This window comes from Petaurus breviceps, unplaced genomic scaffold, assembly GCF_028583685.1.
Source record: "Petaurus breviceps papuanus isolate PSGF00001 unplaced genomic scaffold, PetGlider_PUasm1.0 387, whole genome shotgun sequence".
NCBI classification, from domain to species: Eukaryota; Metazoa; Chordata; class Mammalia; order Diprotodontia; family Petauridae; genus Petaurus; species Petaurus breviceps.
In genome coordinates, this window is record NW_027186308.1 from 1,541,149 (window position 1) to 1,568,546 (window position 27,398).

The 27,398-nt window shown below is 50.3% G+C and overlaps 1 protein-coding gene across 1 annotated transcript in view; it reads left to right on the forward strand.

The window, feature by feature from the left end:
- The first annotated feature begins 373 nt into the window (after positions 1–373).
- The window catches only part of PCBP3 (poly(rC) binding protein 3), a 368,694-nt gene continuing 341,669 nt past the window's right edge, over positions 374–27,398 (forward strand). Inside the window, exon 1 of the mRNA XM_069100309.1 lies at positions 374–675. The gene's annotated coding sequence lies outside the window, so the exon portion shown is untranslated. The remainder of the gene's footprint in view (positions 676–27,398) is intronic.

Here is a 27,398-nt window from a genome sequence, read left to right on the forward strand (position 1 = left end):
GCCCGGCCTGGGGCTGATTCTCCGCCAGCCATACAGGCGGAGGCCGGGCGGCGGGCTAGAGTTCTCGGGCCGCTACTGGGCCGCTTCCCGGGATGCTAGGACGCGGGCACGCGGGCACGTTGGGACGCCGGGACGCTGGGACGCTCCTGGGATGCTGGGATGCAGGGATGCAGCTGGGCTTCGCATCAGGGCGGCTCCGTCAGGGCCCTGATTGGCTGCCGCTGCGCCGCGCTTGGCCAATGGAGGCAGCCGCCTGGCCCAGCTCCTCACTTTCCTCCTGCCCAGCGGAGGCTGTGCGCTCTCGGGGTCTGGGATTGGCTCAACGAGCTGGAGGGGGCCGAGCCCGCCTCGGTGTCTGGGCTGGGCCGCCGCCGCTGCCGCCGCCGCCCTCAATGTGAGCCCGCTGCCTTCCTGGCTGCCTCCCGCCCTCTCTGGTCTGCCCTACTCCCAGGAGGGCACGGGTGCGGGAGCAGGATCCAGAGACTAGGGCTTCCCCTCCGCCCCCTCGCATTCTCTCCTGTTTTCCCCTCGTCACCCTTTCCCCTCCCTCCGTCCCTCCCAGGTAACCCCCGTCCGACCTGGACCAGCCCCTGCCTGCGCACACCGACGGCCAGACGACCGGCCTCTGAGCGCCCTGCCCTGGGCCAACAGGCTGTGCCCTCCTTCCTGGGACAGGTGAGTGCCTCCTGGCTTCTCCCAGGGCCACTTGGCCGGGCCTCTGGGCCGAGAAGAGGGGTGTGTGTGTGTGTGTGTGTGTGTGTGTGTGTGTGTGTGTGTGTGTGTATGGGGATCTGGGGGGGTTACCCACGGGAGCGAAATGGGGTGACCATGGAGCAGACGCTTTCCACACTGCCAGGTCCCAGGACGGTGAACTTCGGGGGCCCCCTCCCTTTCCCCCTCTTTCTCAGCCCCCTGGCTTTTACACGATCTGGGCTTCTGGTGGCCTCGTTCTCAGCGCTGGGGAGTTCCGAGGAGAGGGCAGCCGAGACTGATCTCATAAAGAAGGCCCCTGGTCGCAAGGCTAAGCCCGAGCAGTGCGGAGAAACTTTGTCCCCTAGTTCTCCAGTCCCCTCCCGCTCAGCAGCCGGCGCCTGGCGCCTCCCGTCGTGGGCGCATTGGTGACTGGTTTCCAGGCGGCCACTGAGGCTGCTCGAGTCAGGGCTCTGGGTTTTGCTGAGGCAAGGCTAGGCCGGATGGCCAGGGGCTCTGCCAGGGGAGGGAGCTGAGCCCATGCGTGGGGGCACGGGATTCCTGTCTAAAAACACACGGGCCTCTTTCTAAAGGCAGGGCTGGTTTTGCCTTCAGGAAGGTGCTGGCTTCTGGGTTCCCTTGGGAGAGCTCAGACGCTCAGTGTCTAAAGCCAGGTAAACAGGGCCATTAATGGGATTGGGACTGGCAGGGGTGGGGGGTTGGGGGTGGGTCAGCTCTGGAGTCTTTGAGGTGCCAAGGAGGCCTGTCGGCAGGTGGGGGAGGGGACGATGTGCCTGCCCGGCCCTTGCTGTGCTCGGTCTTTCCCATCTGACCAGGGCTCCACCCCGCCCGCCCTGAGGATGCCCCATAAACAGAAGTGACTCCCATGCTGGGCTCAGAAGTCAGGCAGGCAGGAGGGGGCTCCACCTTAACGTTTTCCAACTAGGGAAGGAAAGGATGCGCCTCTAGGGTGCAGAGGGAGAGAGATGCTCCAGACTTCCTTTCCTTCTCCAAAGCCAGAATTGGGGGACTAAAGGCCCGGCCTATTGAGAATCCTTCAAAGCACCGATGCCTTTAGAAACCAAAATCAGAGTTGTCAAAGGAATGGAAAAAAGCAAAAAACCCCAAACCAAACCAAAACAAAAGTCAGCCCACCAGCCTTCCCTTTGAGGCTCGTGCAGGTTAAATCAATCCAGGAGAAAACAAAAGAGCCAGTGAGTCTCACAGGAGACTGAATTGGTATAAAGTTTTAGGGGCCTTCACTGAGGGGGAAGGGCCTATGGGGGTGCTTGTGGAGAGCAGCTTTGGTTTCCTGTTACTCTCCTAACAAGTGTACTGGGGCCACTCTTTTCTCATCCAAGTGGAAAGATGCTTCTCGGTCAGTGGAAGGCAGAACAAGGAAGCTTTTACTCCACATCCAGTCACTAGACAGAGAAAAAGATGGCCTCCTTCCTTCCTTCTTTGCTTCCCTTCTTCCCTCCAGGGGCTTCTTTGAATGATACAGATTTGTGTGGTAGTAGCACCCTTGCTTGTTGGATCAGTGATGGAGAGGAAAGCTTAGAAATGGCGTCCAAAACGGTGGGATTGTGTCAGGCACAAGCTGGGACCAGACAGCTTTTTCTAGCCCCCCTTTCTGTATTTTGTCACCAAAAGGTACTGATTTCCAGAGCAGCGATAAAGCCAACATTCTTGGTGATCTGTGCTTTCCCGGCGGACTCAGGGACTTCATGGAAGAAGTGATAAATGAAGTCAGGAATTTCGTGGTGGGGCCTGGGGGAAGTAGGCTTGCTCCTCACTCTCTTCAGACGGGAAGGATTTTGAGTAAGCCTGACAAGAAGGAGCAGATGTTTCTGGCAGTGACCCGTGATTAAGAGTTTCTTGGTGCTGTGAATCACTGACAGTAATAATTGGCCACACTGTATTTTTAATGGGATAGTTTTAGAGAATAGCATCCATGACCTGGAGGTCATCTGAATCTTGGCTCCTACATGGTAACCCCTCCAAGCAGTTAGGGACTGTGCTGACTATCTTTAAGCTGGCTTGGAGGTCATGCTATTGGCTTATATGTGTTCTCACATTTTTCTTAAAGTTGGGACCTATGAGAAGTAGGGAGCATGGTGGTATCCAAGACCATGGAAATCTTGGACGATGAGCGGGCTTTCCTTTCCTTGAGCAATTTGGATGGGGCAGCAGCTGCCTCATCACAGTTGAAGGATGAGCCCTCCCACAAGGTTGGCCTGCTTTGAAGCTAGTAAGACCAAACTTTGCTGAACAGGAGTCATTGGGTAACTGGGGAAACATTTGAGTTGTCTCTAAGATCTATGGTCTTATAGCTGACATTGTGGAAGATGATGGGGGTGAATGGCTGGGGAGGGTAGACCTTGCTATGGGATCTCTCCAGGCCATACTTCTTGGGGCTCAAGGTGGAAAAAATAAATATCCTTGAAGGGAAGAAGTATTTTAGTTACTGAATCTGCTAGAAAGCTTTTTTATATTTCTGTTCCTTTTTGTTTTGTTTTGTTTTCACTTGGTCTCTGCTTCATGCCATGTAGCAGGCTTCCCTTCGGAGCACAGTCCATTTCATTCAGGTCTATAAAAGTAGTATTCATTCCTGGGGCGGGGTGGGGAAAGGGCAGCTGAAAGGAAGCCTTCCATACAAATAGAGCGAGACTTGGTGAGGTCCATGCTGCCACTCCATAACAGGAAGCCCTAAAGTCATGGAGACCCCCTTCTCTGGCCTTACAGACCTGGGGCTTCTGGGCACCCAGCTGTCCATGGTAAGCGAGAAAGCTGCTGCTGTTCAAGGAGAAAGAAGAGAATCATTGCATTGGAGTTAGACGGGAGCTCAGCAGTCATCCAGTCCACCCAAAGAAGCAAGGAACAATAAACAGTAAGAGCAGACATTTCTATCAGACTTGAGGGTGTGAGGCTGCACCCCCTTGATACAGGGCATTCCTGGGTGGGGAAACAAAGCACTTCATGTAAACAGTGTCTCCTGTGGTCCACCGTAACACTCAGATCACTGATGATGATGTACCAGGAAATGTCAGGATGGCATTGAAGGCAGGTTGGAGCCTTAATAAATAAGTGGCAGTCCCACTATCTTCCGCCTTCAGGCCGCACCAGGAGGGCTGTATTCATTCTGGATGCTCAGTAGATGAAGGGCTTGTGTGGAAACCAGGTTGGTGAGCGTAGGTCATAAGAGGATCAGCTCAAGGAGGGGAGGGGGACTTCAGGGAGCTTATCGCCAGTCTCCAAGGGAAGGACAGTTGTATAAAAGAGAAGTTAGTCTAGCTTTGCTTGGTCCCAGACAGAAGAAGTAGAAACTGTGGATGGAAGTTTCAGAGGCCAGTGGGGGCTTGATGGCTGGAAAACCAACTGACCGACCCCTGCACCTTTTCATCATGAGAGCTGCACTGATGGGAGGGAGAGGCTTTCTCCTCACAGGAGGCCTTCAAGCTGGATGAGCCTTCATTGGATAGGTTTCCCTGCAGGACTTTTGGACAGAGGTGGGTTGGAATAGTGGGCACTGGATTCCCTTCCAGCTCTGATGTCTTCATGATTCCTTGATTACTTTATGGGTGAGATACTCCTGAGGTACAGCTTGGTCAAATGCACCAGATGTAAAGCATGCTGGGACCGGGTGAGTGCAGGCTGTCTGGACTCCGTGACTGCCTGACAAAGAGAATCGCGCAGCTGCAGCGTGTGTCTGTGTTGTCGTGCCTGTGTGTGTGCACACGTGTATGATGGTGCCTCACAGCATAGTCCATGATATCCTGGTATATCACATGGAGGCTACATGTGTAGAGTGTCTCTTTATAGAAGCCACGTATGTGTGTGAATGTGGCAGAGACCGTTTTATAGAGGCAGTGCAGGTCATGTTTGTGGAACTGTCCTATGTGTGTACATGGCCACGTGCCTGTGTGTGCACGCACACATATGCAGACACGTGGACCTATACACCAGGGGCCCTTTCCCTCCAAGGATCCCCTCGGATCTTCCTGTACGCATCATGTATGTGCATGGCTGTCTGCATGTTGTCTCCTCCGGTAAACTGTGAGCCCCTGGGGCAGAGAATGCCTACATATGACACATGTAGGCATGTAAGTATGTTTGTGTATGTATACATTGCATATCATACACATGCATGTATATCTCATCTTTGCGTGCATATAGAAGAGAGACACAGAATGGTGCAATGGCTCTGTGGACTGGCTTGAGGGCAGCACTGAGGTAAGGGTGATCTGCCCTCAGATCCGGCCTCTGTCCCCTTTGGTGAGGTGGCCCTGGGCAAGTCACTTAACCTCCCAGGCTACACCAGCACCTCTGTGAGATGTTGAAGTATTTTCCACACTGATGAAACCACAGCTTAGGCCAAAACCACAGCATGAAGCCTCTAGTAATCTGTTAATGTGCAATTAAATATAAAAGTCCTAGACATGCACCTGTCATCTATTTCTCTTCTACACGATGTAAGAGATCCTCTCTATAGTAGAGTCCATTATAGGTCTATGTGGACACACACCTCCATGCCTGTGTGTGCATGGACACATTCTTGGTGCAGATACCTGCTTGGACAGAGGAGAACTTGCCTTCTTGTTCCTGGTTGAGAGAGACAGAATGCAGGGGCAGCCACCAACCCCAGCAGGTCTTTTTGGGAAGGAGATACTGAAGCAGCCCTGGGAGAGGGCCCTCTGGCCTGGTCCTCCTCAGCCCCCTGACCATGTCCACCTCTTTCTCTTTGGATCAGCCTCTCCTCCCTCTCAGGCTGCTCCCATCAGCCCATTGGCATTGCCTGTTTGAGTTAGCAAGATTGAGTCCCAGCAGGGGCTCGCAAGTGAGGCTGGCTCGATGGATGGCAGATTGTATGTCAGGTGGTTTGTGAGCCTAGCAGGAGACTGGGGGAGAGGCTTCCCATTGCCAGTGCCCCTTCTGGAGCCAGCCGGGGGTCACCTGACTTTGTAATATAAAGGGACAGCGTAGTCTGCGGCACCAGCTCTAGGTTCTAAGAAAGAAGTGAGGCATTGGGCTCCCCTCCCTCCTGGCCTCTCCCAAGTACCCACAGCAAGCAAGGGCAGGGCCAGCTTTGGGAGAGGGGGCAGAAAGGGATCAGGCAGGAGCTCATGGTCCAGTGGGGAGGGAGGTCATGCCACAGGACAGGGCAGATGGACCTCAAAAAGAGAAGACGGCCACCTTCTTAAGGGGGAGATGGAAGGGGTATGGAGGAGTGAGTGATTGGGGAATGGAAGATAAGGTTTCCAAAAGGCAACACTGGAATGAAAAAGCATTCATTCATCACTTATTGTATGCTATGGACTGGCCTAGGAGCTGGGCACGCGAATAGAAAAAGACAGAAAGTCCCTGTCCTACAGGACCTCACTCTCCAAGAGTAGGAAGGAAAAAGAAAGAAGGAAAAGAACCTTCCACTGCAGTGTGGATGTTTAGGCCCTGGAGCCCTAAGAGGGTGGCCTCGGGGTAGATGGCAAGGCCGAGGGCTCCCTAGGTCATACAAACATAGACCAGACCAGGGCTGGGGAGCTTCAGGGCAGAGAGGTTGGGGAACATAGGGGGGCTTAAGGCCCCAGGAGGCAGTGGTCCTTAGAATCCAGTGGCCTGATGACTCTCCCTCTCACTGGAAGGAAGAACGTTAGAGATTCCGGGTTAACCAATATGAATGAAGAGTCAAGCAGAAAGTGGAGAGGGTGCACCCAGTGGCAGAAGGCCCTCCAGTCCCTGGGCTTTCCTGTGTAGATGCTGCTGGGGGAGGCAGTGAGGAAGGAATGCAAGAATGGGGGTGGCAGATGCCCCCTGCTATCCTAGATGGGTTCTGGAATGGCCCAGACCTGGGAAGGGAGAGAGGGGAAAGCGAGGGAGGAAGGAGCCCTCCGGACAGTCTGTACGGGGTCACAGAGGCCCTCCAAATGCCAAGCTGGTACATTGAGATGCTGTTTGGGAGCCTGGCAGAGCTCTGGCACAGGGAGGGATGGGACTGGAGTTTTGCATTAGGCTGATTACTCTGGCAGAGTTTAGGAGGGATTGCAGAAGGCCTGGAGGCTGGTAGCCTAATTAGGGGCTATTGCCATCAGCGCAGGAGAGAGGTAATAATCTGAATTGTGGAGGTAGCCATGGCCATGGAGACGGAGAGAGCTGGGGAGGCCATGCAGAGGGATAGAGGTGATGGGGTTCAGCCTGGACTTGAGGCCTTTCTCTTCCACACCTGCCATCTCTCTGAGGTGACTCAGGAGCCTGGAGCGTGGGTGACCGGCAGGATAGGCTGGGGGAGCAGGGGGCAGATTGGGGGTTGGCTTGGAGCATGTTGAGTTGGAGGCTCGGGTGTGACACCCCCCCTTGGAAATGGGAGGTTGGAATTCTGGAAAGGGATTGGGGCTGGGCATCTGGTATGGAGAGCTGGCCCTACACAGGGGCCAGTGGAGATCGTGGAGGGAAAGGCTGCAGAGAGACGGATGAGCCTTGCCCAAAGGAGCACCTTCATGCAGGAGGTGGGAAGAGGGCGCCCTACAGAGGGAGGGGCAGCAGAGGGCAGAAGAGACCACTGCTTCCTTCCCATTGCCTCTCTCACTTCTTGGTAACCCATTGAACATCACTGTATTAGACCAAATGGTTGCCATGTGCTCATAGCCCGGAGAAAGAAAGGACATTTAGTCATGTGACGCAGTGGCAAAGGGCGTAGGTGGTACAGTGGATAAACTGCTGGGCCTGAAGTCAGGAAGACTCATCTTCCTGAGTTCAAATCTGGCCTTAGACACTCGCTGTGTGACCCTGGGTAAGTCACTTCACCCAGTTTGCCTCAGTTTCCTCATTTGTAAAATGAGCTGGAGAAGGAAATGGCAAACCCCTTCAGTATCTCTGCCAAGAAAACCACCAGTAGGGTCATGAAGAGTCAGACAGGACTGAAAATGACTGAAACACACACAGTCTATTGACTTAGATAAAAATATGTTGGTGAAAATGTTGACGATTGGGTATTTCCTGCTTCCAGAACACTGAAGACTGAATTCATCGCGGGGTCATAGCTGTAAAGTTGGAAGAGACTTTTGAGACCATCAGGTCCCAACCCCCTCGTTTTATAGAGGACACTGAGTCCCAGAGAAGCTTAAGTGACTTGCCCAAGCAAGGTCTCAGAGCCAGTAAGTGTCTGAGGCGGGATTTGAACTTGTCTTCCTGACTCCAAGCCCCAGGCTCCACCCGCTGCACCATGCTGTCGCTTCCCGTCCATTATTTACATCTATGACTTTCTCACTGCCTGGCATCGGCCCCCTGATGCAGTGCCGTAGCGTTAGGCGGGTCCTTGTGGTTTCCCCCATTGGAAGGAGAGGTGCTGGAGGAAGGTGCTTTTCTCCACCATCTCTGGGCTCTGGGCCTTCCCTCTGGCTGTCCCCCCTCTGCTCCCACTACTCACCTCCCTGGCTTCCTCTAAGTCCCAGCTTTCATTCATTCCCTGGCTTTCCCCGTCCCTTAGTCCCTTATCTCCTCTTTCTCCTGCACAGGGCTGGCTCTGGCCACAGCTGTTTGTACTCTCCCCATTAGATGAGGAGTTTCCTGGGGGCAGGGCAGCATTTTGTTGCTTTCTCTAGCACTTAGCACAGGGCCTAGCAAACAGTGGGCACTTAATATAAATGCTTATCGATTGATCAGCTGACTCCTGGAATTGAGCAGAAGAGCATCTCAAGGATGAAGCTGATCAGAGAGGCGGGATCAGAGTGGTTCTTCCTCCTGGGGTCCCCGGGACTCTGGGCTTGGGCACAGCCCAGGGAAGGGGCAGTGAAGGATCTCACTCCTCTTTGGAACACAGCCTAGCCCCATAGCTGTGCCAGTGGTGGGCAGGGGAAGGGCCTGGAGAATTCTGTCCAGGACTGGAGGGAGTCACCCGGGGCCCAAGCAGTAGAGGAACTGCTCCATAGGGCAGACTGCCTGAGAGCGTGCATGCGGCTGATGAAAGCCCCAACATGGCAGCTGTTACCCAGGGCATGGTCCCACCTGCCCACCTGCCTCAAGTACCTAAAATTAGACACTGTCCTTGCAAAGCAGGATGTTCCTGGGTCCAGCCCAGCCTCAGAGATCACTCTTGAGCCCAGAGCCATTACTGCTTCTCTCATCCCTGAAGCAGGCCCGATCCGCTGATACTGCTGGATTCCATATTCCCAGCTGCTTGCCCCAGCCATTTCCTGAGCTGGGAAACTAGGGAAAGATTCATATTTACCTGCAGAAAACACATGGGCTTGGGTGTCCTGCAGAGACCAAAGAGCCATGGAAACCAAACCAAAGGTCGATTTCAAAATTAGAACCAGAGTGAACCCACTCTGTGGGAATGGGCCCATTCTGGAACACCACCTGGGCAAGTCCCTCGGGAAGCTAGACTGCTGAAATTCATCACATTAGAAGAGCTTCAGGAAGGACTTGTATACAAAAAGCTTAATAACTAAAGGATTAGGGGAGTGGTCATTAGTTGACTGGTGTTCTAAAAAGAGGATCTGGGGGTCTTAGTGGACTATAAGCTCAGAATGAACCAGCAGTGTGATGTAGCAGTCAAAAACATTCGTTCACACTTGGGCTTGACAACACTGGAACCCCAATAAGGGCCAAAGCCTGAACTGATCAATCACACTGCTTGGCTCTGCTATAAAAATGCCCTTTCCTGTGTCAGCAACTTCCAGCAGCGAGAAGGTTGGATAGTGGGACTACCCTTTCCTAGAGGCGTGTGCTGTGTGGGGAGGCTCAGGGATCCTGGGTTCCCACTGACACCACTTTGTCAATCATCTTGTCAATTTGTATTCACAACTTATTCAACTGAGAAGCTTCCTTTCTAAAAGTCTGAGGGATCTGAACATTCTGGGGCTGTCCTAAAACAAAAGCTTTGTCCGTCTTGTATCAGGCAGTCAGAACATAGGCCCCGGCCCCTTGGGCCTTGGCTAGCTTTAAGGGAATAAATGATATAAACATATCACCGAGCCTGTTTGCCTCCTTTAACCAAACCTTCACATGGACAGGCTGCATGGAGAGGAGAGGCAGGAAGAGGGAAGGGACGCCCCACTGCACCCTGCTCTCGTCCGACCTCATCAGGAAGGTCCGTTTAGTTCTGGGTGGCACCGTTTAAGAAGGGAATTGATGGTTTGGAGTGGTCAGGGAAGAGCCGCCAGGAAGGGAAAGGCTTTGGCTTCGTGGCTTAGAAAGCTCATTGAGTGAGGGACTTCGAGGATGTGGAAATGTGGAGGAGGGGCTAGGTTTGATTGTTTGGCCCCCAAAGGCAGAGTCAGTCTCCGGTTACTAAACGCTTATTAAGCAGCTGTTGCCTGCCAGGCCCCGGTGCTAAGCAGATACAAAAAGACACAAAAGGTAGTCCCTGCCCTCAAGGAGCAAGGACATTGCACAAAGGGGGAGCTGCAGGTCCCTGGGCATGGTGTGATGGAGTTGAAACCATACCAAGCTCCCGCTGGACACTGAAGCGGGAATGATGGGGGGAAGACTGAGGCAGGAGGACCCTCTTAGCAACGAGAGCTGCCTCGTGTGGTGCAAGTCTCCAAGCAGGGTCCAGAGGCCCACTTGTCAGGGGTGTGATGGGCATCTCTGGGGTCCAGCCTAGACCAGAGAGCTGCTGGGGTCTCTTACAGCTTCCCCATTCTGAGATGCTGCCATCACTGGGGACCTTAGAGCTGGGCCGTAACTGTGGGGAGTGAAGCAGAGAGGGGCTTTCCCTCCAGGTCACTTTCCCAGGAGGATCTTGGCTTCAAGTCTGTTCTGTGGCAGCAGAATTGGAAGGAGGGGCCAGAAGGGGAGGGAAGTGGAGCGGCAGCATGGAGTATAATAGACAGGTAAAGGTGGGGGGGGGGCTAAGGCTGGAGAGGCTGGAGATTAGTGATCACTAATTAGGGACCCAAACACCCACCAGGTCTTTCTCAGCTCCTCAGGAAATCAGAGCCCCAACATTCCAGAGTGAAGACAGATGTCTGGGCCTCCTGGACAGGGGTTCATCCACCCCGTCCCCAAAGAGAGCCAGAGAAGGGGCGCCCACAACCTTTGCGAGCAGCCCCTTCTACCACGGAACAGCTGGCATTGTCAGGCCCTTCTGCCTGCTCTCCTTCAGGCCTGAACCAGCCCCTCTGGTGGTCCTTATCCCCCTGGGGCTCAGCAGAACTTGCTCGGGGCTCGGGAGGAGAGCCATGTGCCTTCCTCCACACACCTTCTCTTGCCCAGGCCCCTCACCCACACACTCCGTCCTGCTGGCCACCCCACTGATGGCCAGCTTAGCGATAGCCTTCCCCAGATATGGCACCCAGGACCCTGAATGTGGTGGGGTTGGAGGGGGCCCAAGTACACTGGATTGTTGCCTCTTGGCTCCCAGAGACTGCTTTTCTTAATGGCCTTGCAAAGAATCTGGCTTGGAGGGACCCCACTTGCCCTACCTGTGCCCCTATCAGACTCTCCTCCCTTTGGCATGGGCTGGGATGCTCCCCCTCCTCCCTCACCCTCTCAGAATCCCTGGTTCCCTTCCTGGTCCCAGGACACTCCTCCTGCCCACCCCCCAGGTGTTCCTGTTCTTACCCTTCTTCTATCACCTTATCTTTACTGATCTGTGTGCAGAGGGCATCCCTCCCCACCCCACACTCCCACACAGAATGTAAGCTCCCTGAGGGCTGTTTCCTTGTGTCCTTCCTGCCTAGGCCAGTCACCTCCTGGCCCAAGGGAGGCAGTCCCCTGCTCTGCTCTAGGCAGGGCCCACATGCACCATGAGTACTTGCACCATCCCCTGGACCTTGCCAGAGGAGATGTTCCACAGACATCTGGTGCCTTTGCTGTAGGGAGGTGTCCAACTTCAGGGCTGGTGAGCTCCTGGTTCATAGCCCTGGCACTGCCCTTTTCCCCTCTGCTCTCCACCCACCAGTTTGGAATCATGTCCTCAGCTTTAAACCCTAAATGTTGGGACAGTACTTTGGGCATGGTGCTAGGGCCTCTCCTGGGCCAAAGAGCGGACTGTTTATTGAAGATGTCCTCTCTGGCTTGGACTGTGGGGCATGCTGACACGATGAACGTTGGGGTTACCTTAGGTTGGGACTGTCTCAGGTCCCCAAGGGGTTCTTATCTCTGAAGAGGCAAAACGGTGTCTCTCTGTCTCTCATTCTTGGTGCCTCTTTCTGTCTTTGTCTCTCTCAGAGATCTCTGTCTCTGATTGTGTGTGTGTGTGTGTGTGTGTGTGTGTGTGTGTGTGTGTGTATGTGTGGACCAGGCAAGTGTTTTCATTGGCATGAGGAGATCGGATAGAAAGCTTCCTTGCCCCATGAAGACTGACCCCTGGCATTCAGCTTTGTGTATGAGAATGGCCTGGGTGCTGAGGGGACACTTTGAAGTAACAAGACATGGCCGGGGTCACACAGACAGTAGGTGTCAGAGATGGGATTACACCCAGGGCTTCTGACTCTCTACCCACTGGGCCAAATGGCCTGTTAGACACACATTGGCCCCTGTAGGGATGGTGGCCTCACTGGTGGGGCTGGCACATGGCACTGTACGTGGCAGAGGGATTCTCCTGCCATCATCGCCCCCTCCACCCAACTGTTGTAGCCCCAGTCAGCTCAATGCACCAAACATCTATTAAGCACTATTAGGCTCCTACTGGGTGCCAGGTCTGTGTTGGGCTCTGGCCACAGGCCTCGATTCTTGCCCACACGGCCATTATGAGCAGTGGCGGAGTGGGTTGGCGCTGGATTCAGGATGAGCTGGAGGAAGCTGGTTAAACACAGCTGATCTTTCATTGTCAGGAACTTCCAGTCTCCAAGTGAGTTTAATCACAGGGCAGGGAGGGCCGCTTCTCTGGCCTCTTCCTCCTGAGAGCCTCGGCAGGCTTCTCATTCTGTGGGGGGACTTCTTGACTGGGGCCCACACACCAGAGGCTGGAACCTTCTGGGAATGGGGAGGAGGCTCCAGAGAAGCTCCCAGACAGGCCTGTCCAGGGTGTGGGGCCTGCTGCCTGCCTTCTGGACAGTGCATGAATGTTCAGACCCCACGGGACCTGCTGAGGCCTCACAGAATGGACCTGAGGCCGCCTGATCCAAGCTCCACCTAACTGGGAAGCCTCCCAAGGACATCCAGCCTCAGCCCTGCAGCCCTTTGGGGGTCTTCTTAAGAAAGCTCATGCATCACCCTCTTCCTCCCAGGGAGCCCAGCTCAGCCTTGGGTCTGGCAATCCTCCTTCCTGCCACAGTACTTGAAGACAGCTCTGGGGACGCCCCCCAACCCTTCTCCAGGTTCAGCATGCCCAGTCGTTTTAACTTTCTAATCAGCCTTTGCCTTGCCCAAGTTCCAGCCCTTTCAGGAGGCTTGGCATCTTTTGGATGTCCCCTGGCTGGTCAGCGTCCCTCCTGTGATGGGATGCACGTTTGGAGCCCAGAGCCCAGCGCTCCCAGGGTGGCCTCTCCTAGGCAGAGGATCATGGCCCTGTTGTCTCCACCCTTCTGTCAGATACCATGATTGCTGTGGGGCTGATAGAGCCCGCCATGGGCTCCTAGGCAGTTGTAGTCCCATAAAGTCCCCCAGTCCTGTCCCCAGGACTGTTCCCTGGCCATGACTGCTGAGTTTTAAATGTTGATGAATCTACAAGGAGCAGTCCAAAGGATGTTGGACACAGCACTCAAGGATGAGGGGTCAGCCCTGGCTCGTGGGCAGTGGCTGCTGGGAGCTTGTGCGGTATGGTTGGCCTCTGATGCCATGAGCCTATGGCCTTTTAGCTGGAGACCCTGCTGTCCAGCCCACTAGCCATCCTGGTTTTTTCTGAGAAGAGTTCCAGCAATGGGGCTGGTCATCCCTCCCCCTTCCCAGGATCTAAAGGAGTCTGGCCAGTGTGATTTTAAGGGAGGCTTGTGGGGGACAGGAAGGAGGAAGGAGGTGTGGGGGGCGGAGATCAGAGACCAAGCGATCCCTGAAAGTGCTGGGATCCAGCCTCAGCTCTCCCCTCAACAGCAAACTGCCTGGGGCCCTAGCTGCAGAGTCCAAACGGATTTAAGTCCCACGGATTTAAGCCTTTTAATAAACAAAGGCCGCCCAGCGCAGCTCCAGAAGCTGGGCGGCTCCTCTTGTTTGTGGGCCGAGGGCAAGCGACTCTTCTGGCTCTTCTGGCCCTCAGCCTCCCTCTGCAGCCGCCCTACCCTTCTCACCCTTTGGGGCTTCCCTCTGTCCCAGGCAGACCACTTGACTCTGCTTTCTTTGTATAACCTTCCATGGCTTTGTGAAGGCTCATATCCCTTGTCCAGAATGTGCTCCTTCCCTTCCGGGCCTCCGAGAGTCCTTGGCTTCCTCCCAAGCCTTTCTGAGGTGCCCCCTCCTCTGGGAAGCCTTTCCTGATTCCCCTTCCCCCGGGGTTCCAGCAGGTGCTATCTCTCCCCCATTGCAATTACTTTGCATGGGATTTTTATTTCTTTTTTTATCTGTTGCCCGTCTCCACCCTAATTCCCAGAGAGCTCACCAGGCTGCCCAAGGGGGGTGGGCTGGGACCGACTGGAGCCAAGAACAGGTCAGAGCTCCCAGACCTCTTACTAGCGGGGTTGGGTCTGGACAAAATTAAAGATCCAAATAAAACCATGCCAAAAAGTCAGCACTGGGGTCAGAGCATCAAGGCTCCCTCATGGCCTGCACTCACTGCTCACCTGCGTCTGGACCAATCATTCACCATCTCTGGGTCTTGGTCTTCTCATCTGTGGAATGGGGAGCCACCTTGATTCTTGACTGGGGCCTGAAATGAGAAAGTGGGCATTTCTCCAGTTTTGGCAATGAGAGGAATGTGCACCGTGTTCATGCCCTTCCAAGGGACCAGACTGCTTTGGGAAGAGAAGTTCTGCGTGTCTGGGCCAGGACCTCAGAGGAGGGTGGGGTGAGGACTGGTGGCTCTGGGATTCCTTTCCCCCTCCCCCTGGCTGCTGGCGGCCATGATCTTGGTCAGGTACAGCCACGCAGAACAGGGAGGATCACCTGACCCTGCTGTCTCAGGACTACTTAAGGGCTGGAGTGGTCAGCTCTGCCACAAAGGGAGAAGCCTGAGCACTTCCCACCCCGAGCTGTGGCTTCCTCGGTCTGCGTCCTGGAAGAAGGGAGCCCTTCTTGGCGGAGCAGGAAGGCAGGGCTGGGCCAGTCACCAAGTGGTCCTGGGAGGGGCTGGTGGGGAGTGCCAGGGAGGGTTGGGCGGGTAGCGCCAGGAAACCTTTGCTTTTGGTCCTTTTACAGGCTCTGCTGAAGAGGACCTAGGTAGGGATAGAAGGCTGACCACATCATTCTCTTGCTCAAGAATTTTCAATGACTTCCTACTGACTCTAGAAGAAAGCCAGACTGGCAGCTGGAAGAGATGAGCCCTCTAGTTCAACCCCTTCTTTTTATAGATAAGGAAACTGAAAACCAGAAAGGAGTTGTGATTCACCCAAGGTCACGCAGGGAATTTTTAAAAAAAGATCAGGATTCGACCCCAGGGCTTCTCACTCTAAATCCAGCCCACTTAACACCATATCACATGGTTTCCAATTCTTGCACTGGGAAAGTAAAGCCCTTCAAGTCCGTCTCCAGCTGAACCCTCCGGGCTTTTCTTCCAAACTCTGTGCTTGACTATGTTGGTGGGTGTCTGGGGGCGCCCCTTCCAATGGTGCAGACCCATAGATGCCTGTGCATTCCGTAGGACCAATTCCTCCTCAGAGTTCCCCCTGTGTCCTCAGGTCCACCTTGCCTTTCTCCGTGTTTTGTCAGTCCTCACACAGGATGTCTCTACCTATCATTTCTCAATCTCATTAAATGGCCAGTCAAGCAGTTTTTCCTCTCGTTATCTGTTGGCTATACTCTACAGCCCCCTCATTCCCACCTCTCTGTGCCCAGCTCACTGCCCACTGGCAGGGTCTGAAATATGGGTACAGATGACAGGCTGAGCTAAGTCAGGCCCACCCGAGTCCTAGTTTGGCCTGAGCTCCCTGGGGTGCACATGGGCCTCGTTAAGGTAGTTCTGTGGCATCTTGAGGAGTCATGGCTTGCTGCCATCAGTAAAGTGTCAGCTACAAAGAGCAGCATGTGGGACATTCTCCGTGATGGCAGCTAACACCTTGGGCTAGTCTACGGCTTGTTCATTGCTGTTGGACTTCATCATAGGGTCCAGACAGGCTAACAAGGGTAAAGAGATGCCCAGGACTGTTTGTTGGAGGATAAATTGGGGTGGGGTTTTGTTCTGTGTAATCAAACATGCTTTTCTTTTTTAAAAAATTGTTTATTTTTTTTGCATTACTTTATTTTAAAATTTTGAATTACAAATTCTCTCCCTCCTTCCTAGCCTGTCCCCCATCCACCGAGAATACAAGCAATAGGATATTGATTATACATGTGAAATCATGCAAAACGTATTTCCCTATCAGCACAAAACCCCAAATATGAAGAAAGCGAGAAAATTATGCTTCAATTTGCACTCAGAGTTCAACAGTTTTTTCCCTAGAGGCAGAGCATTCTTTTATCATGAGTCCTTTGCAATTGTGTCCAATTATTGTATTGAAAGTCTTTCCTAGTAACAGCATTGCTGTTACTGTACACAAGGATCTCCTGATTCTTCTTACTTCACTTTGCATCAGTTCACATAGATCTTGCCATGTTTTTCTGAAGCCACCCCCTTGTGATTTTTTGTAGCCCAAAGATACTCCATCACAATCACATACCACAACTTGTTCAGCCATTCCACAATGGATGGGCATCTCCTCGATTTCCAATTCTTTGCCACCACAAAAAGAGTTGCTATAAATATCTTTGTACATGTAGGTCCTTTTCCTTTTTCCCTGATCTTTTTGGGATGCAGACCTAGTAGCGGTATTGCTGGGCCAAAGGATACGCACATTTTTATAGCCTTTTGGACACACTTCCAGACTGTTCTCCAGAGTGGTTGGACCAGTTCACAATCCCACCATCAGTATATTAGTGTGCCTATTTTGTCTTATCCCCTCCAGCATTTGTCATTTCTTATAGGTGGCACCCAAGAGATGTTTTACTTTGCCTCTAATTATTAGTTATCTAGAGCATTTTTCATAAGTCTATAGATAATTTTGATTTCTTTATCTGGAAATTGCCTGTTCATATCTGTTGACCATTTATCAATTGGTCAGTAGCTCTTATTTTTATAAATTTGATTCAGATTTCTATATATTTGAGAAAAGAAACTTTTATCAGAGAAATTTGCTATAAAATTTTGATATTACTTCATTGTCTATGGTACCTTTTAGCCAAATGTAGTTTCTCTGATTATCTCTTTTAATTAGATCTATTTTTGCTTTTTCTTTGTCTAAGATCATGTTTGCTACCCCTGCCTTTTTTACTTCAGCTGAAGCATATTCGATTCTGCTCCAATTCTTAATTTTAACTCTATGTCTTTCTCCTTTAAGTATGTCTCTTGTAAGCAATGTACTGTTGAATTCTGGTTTCTAATCCTTTCTGCTATCTGCTTCCATTTAGTAGGTGACCTCATCCTGTTTATATTCCATTGAAAACTGTGTTTTTTGCCTCTATTGCATTTTCTTCTGTTTATCCTTCTCTCTCTTTTTCTCCTCTCCCTCCTCGAAAGTCTGTTTTGTTTCTAACCACTGCCTCTCTTAATCTGTCCTCCCTTTTATCATTCTCTCCCTTTTCTTATTCCCTTTCCCTTCTATTTCCCCATTGGGTATGTTAGATTTCTAAACACAGTGCTGTGTGTGTATGTGTATGTATATCTTTGAGACAGAGAGTATATGTGTATATATACACATATTTGTGTCTGCATGTCTGTGTGTGTATATATATATATATATAATATAAATAATATATATATATATAATACCCACATATCTAGATGGATAGTTATATACTTCTCTCGAGCCAGTTCTGATGAGAGTGAGGTTCAAGCATTGCCTGCCCCCCCTCTACATTTTCCCTTCCTCTGTAAAAGCTCTTGCTTGTGCACCTTTTTCAGGTGAGAAACTTTCCCCATTGTACCTCTCCCTTCCCCCTTCTCCCAGGTCCTCCCTCTTTCTCACCCCTTCATTTTTCTTTTTTGTCCCTTTTTGTCTTTATTAATTTGTTTGTTTGCTTTTAGTTTACAAGATTCACTTCCACAATACCTTGAGTTTCAAATTATCTCCCCCTCCCTCTTTTTGGAGATCATTCCAAAAGAATTAACTCACACCCATGTCCTCTGTCTGTGTAAACTCCTTTTAACTGCACTAATAATGATAAAGTTCTAAGTAGTTACATGCATATTCTTCCCATATAGGAGTGTAAACAGTTTCACTTTATTTAGTCCCTTAGGATTACTCTTTCATGTTTACCTTTTTAAGTTTATCTTGAGTCCTCTGTTTGAATGTCAAATTTTCTATTCAGCTCTGGGCTTTCCGTCAGTAATGCTCAAAAGTCCTCTAATATCAATTTGCCCCGGAAAGATTATGCTCAGTTTTGCTGGGTAGATATTCTTGGTTGTAATTCTAGCTCCTTTTCCTTCCAGACTATCATATTTCAAACCTCTGCTTCTTTAACATGGAAATTGTTAATCTTGTGTGATCCTGACTGTGGTTCCCTGATATTTGAACTGTTTCTTTCTGAAAGCTTGCAGTATTTTCTCCATGACCTGGGAGCTCTGGTTTTCAGTTATAATATTGCTGGGAGTTTTCAATTTTAGGTCTGTTTCAGGAGGTGTTCATTAGATTCTTTCCATTTCTATTTTACTCTCTGGATCTAAGTTATCAGGATAGTTTTCCTTTATAATTTCTTGAAATGCGATGTCTAGTCTCCCCCCCCCCCTTTGTTTTTTTGTCATGGCTTTCTGGTAGTCTAAAAATCCTTAAATTTTCTCTCCCCAATCTATTTTCCATATAAGATGGTTTTCTCAGTGAGTTATTTCATGTGTTCTTCTATTTTTTTTTCTTTTGGACTTTGTTTTGCTATTTCTTGATGTCTCATAAAATCACTAGCTTCCACTTGCTCAATTCTAATTTTTAAGAGATTATTTTCTTTAGTAAGCTTTTGTTCTTTGTCCATTTGACCAATTCTGCTTTTTAAGGTGTTATTATAATTTTTTGTTCCTCATTTTCTAAGTTGTTGACTCTCTTTTCATAATTTTTTTGTATTACTTCACCTTTCCCCCAACAGTCTTATCCCTTTCTTTAATTTTTCCAGGAATTCTTCTTCTGCTTGTGTCCAATTTGTAATTTTCTTTGATGCTTTTTTTCTTTAAAGCAATTGGAATTAAGTAACTTGCCTAAGGTTACATGGCCAGTTATTTTGTGTGGATGTTAAGTACCTGAGGCTGGAACCAATCCGGGGTCCTCCCAACTCCGGGCCGGCACTCTCACTCACTGCGCCACCCGGCCGCCCCTCTTTGATACTTTTTTCATAGTTATTTTCACATTGTCTTTTTCTGAGTTTATGTGTCATTTCTTCCCTGCTGCTGTAGTGGCTTTTAATGGTCAAGTTCTTCTTATTGCTGTTGGTTCGTTTTTTCAGCCTATTTCTTTCCTTCGAACTTTGTGTTAAAGTCGGGCTCTGCTCACCGCAGGCTGGGGAGACACTGTCCAGGTCTCAGGCTTTTTCATGCTGCTGTTTGCAGTTCTGGGGGTCTTCAAGCTCTTGGTGCTTCCAGGGGAGTGTGATATGGGGGGAGGTGTGGTCAGTGCTTTCCCGGTCTGCTCTCCGGTCTTTACCCAGGAAGGGCCTTTGTGCCACTGCAGTCTAGAACACTAGACACTCTTATTGGCCCTGGAACTGTGACCAGCTACCTTGCTAGGGCTACTCTTTGCCTTATAACATTACCAGGGCCCCTGCTCCCTTGGGTCCTACCACAAGCGCTCCTCTTCATCCTTGGACTGCAACCCAGAACTACAGTGGGCAATGTTGTGAGACACCCAGGAGCCAACTATGAACAGTCATTTAGCCATCTTCTAAACAGCAGTCCCTGGCCAGGCAGTGGCTAAAGAAAGGTTTCATGCAACCCAGGGATGAGTTTGGATGAAAAAGAGGGTGCTTTTGGATGCCCAGACACCAGGGGTAAGCTGGTATATAACCCTTACTGGGTAGCCTGAATACTAAGGCAAGAGAAGTATTATTGGGTTTTGTGTGGGGGAATGAGGCAATTTTTATCAAGAAATCCAAGTTCCTGAGGATTAGTTAAGAGTCCCAGGGAGGAAAAAGAGATACTTGGAAGACACATGAAAAGTAATTTTAAGCATGTGGTCATCTGCTTTGTTAGAAGAGGGATTAAATCTGTTCCTTTTGGCCCCAGAGGACCAAAATAATGGAGAAAAGCTGCAACAAAGCCCATTTAGGCTTGATGTCAGGACAACCCTCCTCACAATGAAAACTACCCCAAAGAAGAATGGGCTGGCCTCCCTCACAAGAGAGGTCTTCAAAAGGAAGCTGAATGACAGCTTGTTGGGGATGTTTCCAAGGGGGCTATTGTTCAGGGGTGGGTTGGGCTAGATGCATCTGTGGTCTCTGCTAGCTCTAAGATGCTGGGATTCCTCCAGGGTGTAAAAAAAAAAAAGATTAGTCCCAGTGCAACCCAAGGCCATAAAGGGGTGGGTGAGGGAGAGGGGGAGAGGGAGGAGGTTGCCTGGAGGCATGATAGAGATGGAGGGAAGGGGGTCGAAAGGGCTCATCTGCTTGGACTGAAATGTGCCAGAGAGGCAAGGAAATGGATTCTAGGAACCTGCAATAATGACTGTCCTGCCATATCAGTTTCATTGGCTACTGGTAGTACTTGGTTATGTTTGTCAGGTGCTCTCCTGCACGCTGGAATCCTGACAGATCTGTCTCATTTCTATGGCATTTCTAGGGTTTACAAAGTTCCTTCATCCCAGGACGTAGGTAACATGCACAGCAGAGATTAACAAATTCTTCATGAAGGGGAAGTGCTTGGCCCAGTGTTACTGTGCTTCATTTTATTTCCACAACAGCCCTGGATATTAAGAAATACTTTACAGATGAGAAAATCAAGACTTGGGGAGGTTTAGGTTACATGACTAATGTCAAGCCAATCAATAAATTAATAAGCACTTATTAAGTGTTTACTGTGTGTCAGGCCCTGTGTCTGGTTCTGGGGATGCAAAAGCAAAAACACCCATAAGGGTGGGCAGCTTGTGCCTGAATAAGTGTAAACAGCTTGAACACAAAATAAAGCCACAGTGGTTTGGGGGAGGAGTCAGGAAGGCTCTGTGGAGGAGATGGCCCTGGCACTTTCTCTTAGGGGAAGGACTGAGCTCTTGGAGGCAGAGGTAGGGGCTGAGTGAATTCTAGCTGTGATGTGGACCCTCCAGGTGTGGGTCAGGCCTGTTACCTCTGCTGCCCTGCCCTTCCAGGACTTCAGTGTCCTGAGGGCATCAGCTTGAGAGCCCACTGGTGGTGTTCCCTGTTCCAAGGAACTATCCCTCCCAGTTCCATTGAACCACTCTCCACTGGGTTAGCTTTTACGGAGTATACAGTTATTTTGCCTAAATCTTTGGTTGCAGACTCTCCCCATGCCTCCTTGGTCTCAGGTACCTACACAGTACTAGTCTCACCAAGTTCAAGTCCGAGGCCGGCAGACCTGGCATCTGCTGGGCTGGAGTCTGGGACCCTCCTCCTTAGGGAGTCATTCAACATCTGATCTGGACTTAAAGGTCCCTGAGCCAGATCAAAGCCTCCACTCCCAGCTCCTACAATAGAGTGTGAATGAAAGGGTCACCTGGCCTTAGGTGGGAGGAGGAGGCAGCCCTCAGACTCCCCTCCCTCACTGTGTGAGGGGAGTCAGAGTCTGCTCTCAAATGCTAATGCAGCAAGAGCCCTGGCGAGTCCTGAGTCAGGCCACCTTAAAGATGCTGACTATTCCATTGAAAAAGCCAATGGGAAAAAGGTGCTCCTGGCTGCCCAGTAGGTCAGTGCAGAGGAATGTTCGTGAAGGTGCCAGGCTTCTGGAAGGGGTGACGCCATCTTCAGTGGAGTGGGCAGGCACCACACCTGCACGAGGCGTGGGAGAGACGAGGGGAGGAGTGCCACGTGGGAGGGATGTGACAGCAACCCACTGGCTGGTGTCTGAAGAATGGAGGCAGTGCCATGCTGCATTTCAGTTATCTGTGACCTCCCAGAGTGACCGGCTGAGGTGGTAAAACCAATGGTAATATCAGCAATTACAGCCATAAGACTAGTAAATAGTAAATACAGCAGCTAGCCTTTACACAGCCCTTTAAGGTTTGCAGAGCATTTGGAGACTTCTTTGTTGTGACAATTACTATACCCCCCCCCCCATTTTACAGATGAGCAAGGTGAGGCTTAAATAGATTGAGTGACTTGCCCTGGGTCATACCACCAGTAAAGACCAGATCTAAAAGGGCAAAGGATGGTTCGTGAACATATATAAGATATTGGCAGGAGATCCTAACAGTTATAGAAGCTGAGCCTTGAAAGAAGCAAGTACTCTTCTATTTAGGGGGAGCAGGAACAGAGGAAACAGCTTGCTTTTCTGCCAGGTGAGCTGGGGCTTGGGGAACTCAGTAGAGCCAAGGGAGGGAGTGACAAACCAGTTGGGCTCCCAAGCTGATGGTGCCTGGATTTGCTTGTGTCAGGGGCAGAGAGACAGTGGGCTTCTCCCTAAGCCTGGAGCAAGTCTGGAGGTCATAACACAAGACTCCCAAGGTGATAGGAGAGCTCCTGTCTTCCCCTCTTTTTTTAAATCCCTAAGGCACATATCTTTCTCACTAACTAAGCACCTTGATAGAGGGCAAGGCCATGGGAGCTTTGATTCTAAATTTCCTGAAATAATGCCAGGCACCTGCGAGGGACACCTGGGGCTTCATTCCAGATAAGTTTAGAGGGGGTCTGGTGCATGACCCCTGTAAGCATGCATGCTACTGCAGAATCATTGGGCTTCCCAGCCTGGTCCCATTTCTGCAGAATATCAGGACTAAAACATCATTGAATCACCTAGTGATGGCTCTGGGACTGCAGCCAGCTGCAGTCCTTGCCCTCTTTTGATTAAGCTGTCAGTCAGGGCTCCCAACTCTATTAATCAACTCATTAATTAACCAGTTAATAATGCAATAGGTTATTTTGCTTGCTGCCGAGGAAGGGCTCCCCAGGGGCAGCCAGTCTTGGCCAAAGAAAGGTGGAAAGTGGGCTGGACTGGGTAAATTTACCTCCTAGTGAAGGCAAAGTCTTGAGTTTGAGACCAAGATAGCTCTGGGCTGAGACAGCGCCGGGATTGCTTAGCACATCTGCCTTTTGGGGGAAGCAACGGAGAGCCCATGCTGGGTATGAGCCCAGGCAGCTCCCCTCAGGACTGTGGGCAAGCCATTTATACCAGCAAATGGGAAAAAGGACTTGGAGGGGTCACCTAGCACCCTCCCACATGGCCTAGAGGATGAAAGTGAGGCCCAAAAGGGGGTGACTCACCCAAAGTCATGCTGCTACTTGGTGCAAAGCTGGGACTTGAGCCCAGCTCTCCTAATTCCTTGTCCTGTGCTGGCCTCCAGAGAGACTGGCAGAAATGGAGATGAGAGCCCAAGCCAGAATTCTAAAACTGGCTGCCATCCTGGCTGCCATCCTTGTCCTGTGTCCCCTCCCTTTCCTGTGGGGAATTTTGTCTCCCTTCCCCTTTTTATAAAGAGCATCCACAGGAAGGTGGATGATCCTGGGCAGACAGATCTTGGCCTTGGATGTGGCCTTCAGGTTCCACGATTAGAGATCAGAAGCCTGGCATCCAAATTTTGGGAGAGTGGGCTTTTGCTTTGGAAGTCACTACTCTTTGTGTTTTGTCTCCTCAGCCATCAGTAGGGTGCCTATAGCACAGAGTAGGTGCCTTATAAGAACTCACCAATTGGACATCAGGCATCTGTGTATCCGTCTGTCTATATGTGTCTCCATCTATCACCTCTGTGTCCATCTTTCTACGTCTATCATCTATGTGTATCTCTACATCTCTATCATATATCCATCTGTCTATCTATCCATCGATCTATCTGTTCATCATTTGTCTATCATCTATCCAGCTTTCTATATGTCTCTGTGCCTGTTTATGTCTCTATCTCCTCTCTCTTCGTTTGTATTTATCTCTTCAGTCATTTATTTAAAATACATTTTTATTTTTGGTTATTATGAGCTTGACAAATAGCCACCAACATAAGTGTTTCTGTGCACAAAGAATAGGAAAAGAGGGTCGGCCACAGAACTGTGAATCTCCATTATATGCTCCTGGCATTTCAAAGGGCCCAGAAGGCGGGGAGCTGTCCAATGTACCTGCTCTCCCCTCTCTGCTGCCTTTCTCTGAAGGTTTCGTTGGTGCTCTCCCCTTTCTTGTTCTCCTACTTACTTCCCTCCCCTCCCCCCAAATAAAAAAAAATTCTTCTTTGTAATTAGTGAGCACAGTCAAGCCAAACATACTCACCCTTAGGCTCTTTTGGTTCCTAGACTATCCCCTTCTTCCAAGAAGGGAGCAGCAAACTGCTTCCTCCTCAGTCATCTGGAGTCCTGGCTGGTCATCGAGTTGAACAGAATTCTAAAATATTTCACATTTTTCATTTACATTCCACAAACATTTAAGTACCTGCTCTGTGCCAGCTGCTAGGGACATAAAAATAAGTCGGTCCTTGCCCATGAGGCACTTACACTGTACTAGGGGATGTACTATTTTTAAGGAAACATTTCAGGAAGCCCACTGACCTCAGTGGTATGGAAAGGAGTCATAGAATTGTAGATAGGAAGAGACAGTGATTTCTGATACAAGCAAGCTAATAATGAGCTGGGAGTAGAGAGAGTGGGCAGCATAGACTCACAGAGGGAGAACTTTACAGAATGAGAGAGGCTTAGAAGCAGGCATACAACTAGAGTTTGCACAGTAGGTCCAGCAGGCTAAACTATGGCTTTGGGACTGGGGCTGCTGAAGCAGTAGGGGTGAAGGAACTGGATGTGGAAGAAAAGAGTCTTGGAATGAGAAGGAATTGGGCAAACCAGCCTTTGCAGCAGTGATTCAGACATGTTTTCATAGCCCCAGCCCAGGGGCCTTGGTTTGGTCACCTTTCCATGGCTCATGGGCAATTCCTACCTCTAACTTCTACTTGTGGTGACCTTTTCCCCCTCCTCCTACATGCTTCATCTTTATTGTAAATACAATAACAACCCCCTCATCCCCCCCCCCCCCAATGTCATAATGTTATTTGGCTGAGGGAGGGAGAGCATTCTGGCTAAGTGAGGTTAACCTCAAAATTTTAAATTTAAAAAGTTTGAACCGATATAAGAAAAATCTTTCCAAAGTCCATTACTTCCCTTGACTCCCTAAGTACACAGGGTGCCCAGAATATAAGTTTTGTAGATAGATAGGTAGATCGATAGATAGAAATATAGGTCTATATACATACATATGTGTATGTGTTTATCTGAATTTATGTACATGCATATGTGCATTATACATATATTATATGTTAACATAGAAGATCTTGTAGGATCCTTGGGTCATTTCTCAATATCCATTATTCTAGGGAATTGAAATGGATAGGTAATAGCAGCAGGATACGGCCTGGAATCTGTGTGGGGCTTTTCTTCATCATAAATTCCTACCACCTTATTCTTCTCATTCCTCTTAAGGTGGAGATCCAATTAAATGAATGATATGGTTAATGGTGAGAGGGTCCAATTAAGAAGATTCCAGGTATTTAACAAGTCCTTGTTATAGACCAAAGCTTTTCTGATTGGTTCCAAAAAGAAGGCGAGGGAATAGAGTCAAGTACTTGGCAGTGGGGGAGATGGACCCTCTCTTGGGCCCCCAACCAGAGATTTGGCTTGGGGAGATGGTACTTGGGGTGGAGAAGCCCTTGGCTATGCCTCTCCAAGGCATGGAAGCTGGGGAGGGTTACCACACAGGCATAGCATTTAATGTAAATCTGCTATGCCCACAGATACCCCTGGGGCCCACGCCCCACACTCGTTCTCCAAGTTGAAAGAGGAATGAAAATGCTCAATGTGAGAAGGGAGTGCACATTAGTTGTTCCTCCAGCTTGGATCCCCATCCAGGTTCATCCCCACCTAGCTTGGGGTAGATGGGGTGGGTAAGTCTTGGAGGTCTCTGGGTGTTTTTTCTTCTCAACAACTCTCTTTGTCTTGCTTGATGAAACCTTTTCGACTTGTTGAATGTCTCTGAGGTGGTACAGACACAGCAGAGGTTTGAGAAGGCAGGTGACATTCATGAGCTAGTTTCTCTTTAAATAGCAAGTGATAATCAACACAATTATCTGTTTTTACAATAGAAAAGGCTCAGAAAGCTTGTCAGTGTCTATGCAAGATATAAGTGGGCAATAAACTGACTCCCTTTCCTGCCCGAGGATGGCATCAGACTGAGAAAGGGAGGCTCAGGGAGCCCGCCAATGGCCAGCCCAAAGCCTAGTGTCTTTTGGGTCAGACCACAGGGCCAGAAAGCCAGTCCCAAGGCTTTGTCCCCTACTAGCTGTAAACATCATCACTGGTTCTTAGTCATCTCAAGAATGGGACATGCACATCCTGCTCTTTTGGGGATTGGCCAGCTTGCCAGCACCTCCAAGGTGTGCTAGTCAGCTTAGTGGCTCCAGTTTTCAGTTAAAGAACTAAATTGAGGTTGGTATTGTTACCCCCTGGGCCTGGAGCCAGCTCTTGGATTGTTATCCCCTTCAAGAGGCAGTAAGGTGGCACCCTTTACGCCTCCATCCAAAAACCCGTGAAATCTACCTTCTTCTAGAAACCCTCCCTGAGGCAAAATTGTGCCAAATATTTGGATGTTTCCAGGGACCTGGATGGTCAATTCTGCCTTGGGGTCCCCAGCATTGCTTGAAGCCTTTGAGACACTCAGTGGTGCCTTGTTATGTTCCTGGACTCCACTTTATTTGACCTCACAGATTCAGCAGAGTTCTTTGGTATTCTTTTCACCTTCTCTCCTTCAGGATACTCTGCCGAAAGGGCTGCTACTCTCCAGTTTCTCTCCTCCCCTCCAAAAAATCCTAGAGCCTCAGAACCAGAAGAGCCTGCAAAAATAATTGTTACCCCTTCATTTTACAGATGAGGAAACAGGTCCTAAGGAGTTACAGCTTGCTCAGGGTCAGCTAGGGCTGAAGGGACCAAGACTTACCGAGATTGTAAGCTGGCTACTATGTGGCCTCAAGCTGCCATCTAGACTTTGGGGGATGAGCCCCCCCCCATTCCCATTCTAAAACAGCACCTTCTGCTTTTGGACAACTCTAATGGTTAGCACCTTTCCTAGAGGTCACCCTCATTTTAGGTCACTCCCCCAGGATTGGATTGGAAGTGTCCCCCTAGAGGCCAATGGCACTTACTCCCCAAGTTCCTCAGCCTTTGAACTCGATGAACTTTCTTCTGTGAAGTGGTCCCAGTAAACAGACTGAGGCCAGAGAAGGGGCACTGTTAGCTAGCCAGGCTCTTCCCTGTTCACTGTGACAGGTGGGGCAGGAGGTCTAGCAGCTGGTAGGAATGGGAAGCCAGACTACTCTGAGAAGTGAAGGCGAGCTGCAGTTAGAGGCAGTGCCCAGCAGCCCCAGGGCCCCTCCCCCAACTGGGAACTCTTTCCCTTTCCCTTGCTCACCCTTGTACTTCTCTGAAAGTCCTGTGAGGGGTGGGGGATGAGGAAGGAAAATGGCTGAAGGGGACTGAAGCCCCCTCTGAATGTAGTTATCCAGTAGATAGAGTGCTGGACCTGGAGTCAGGAATCCAGC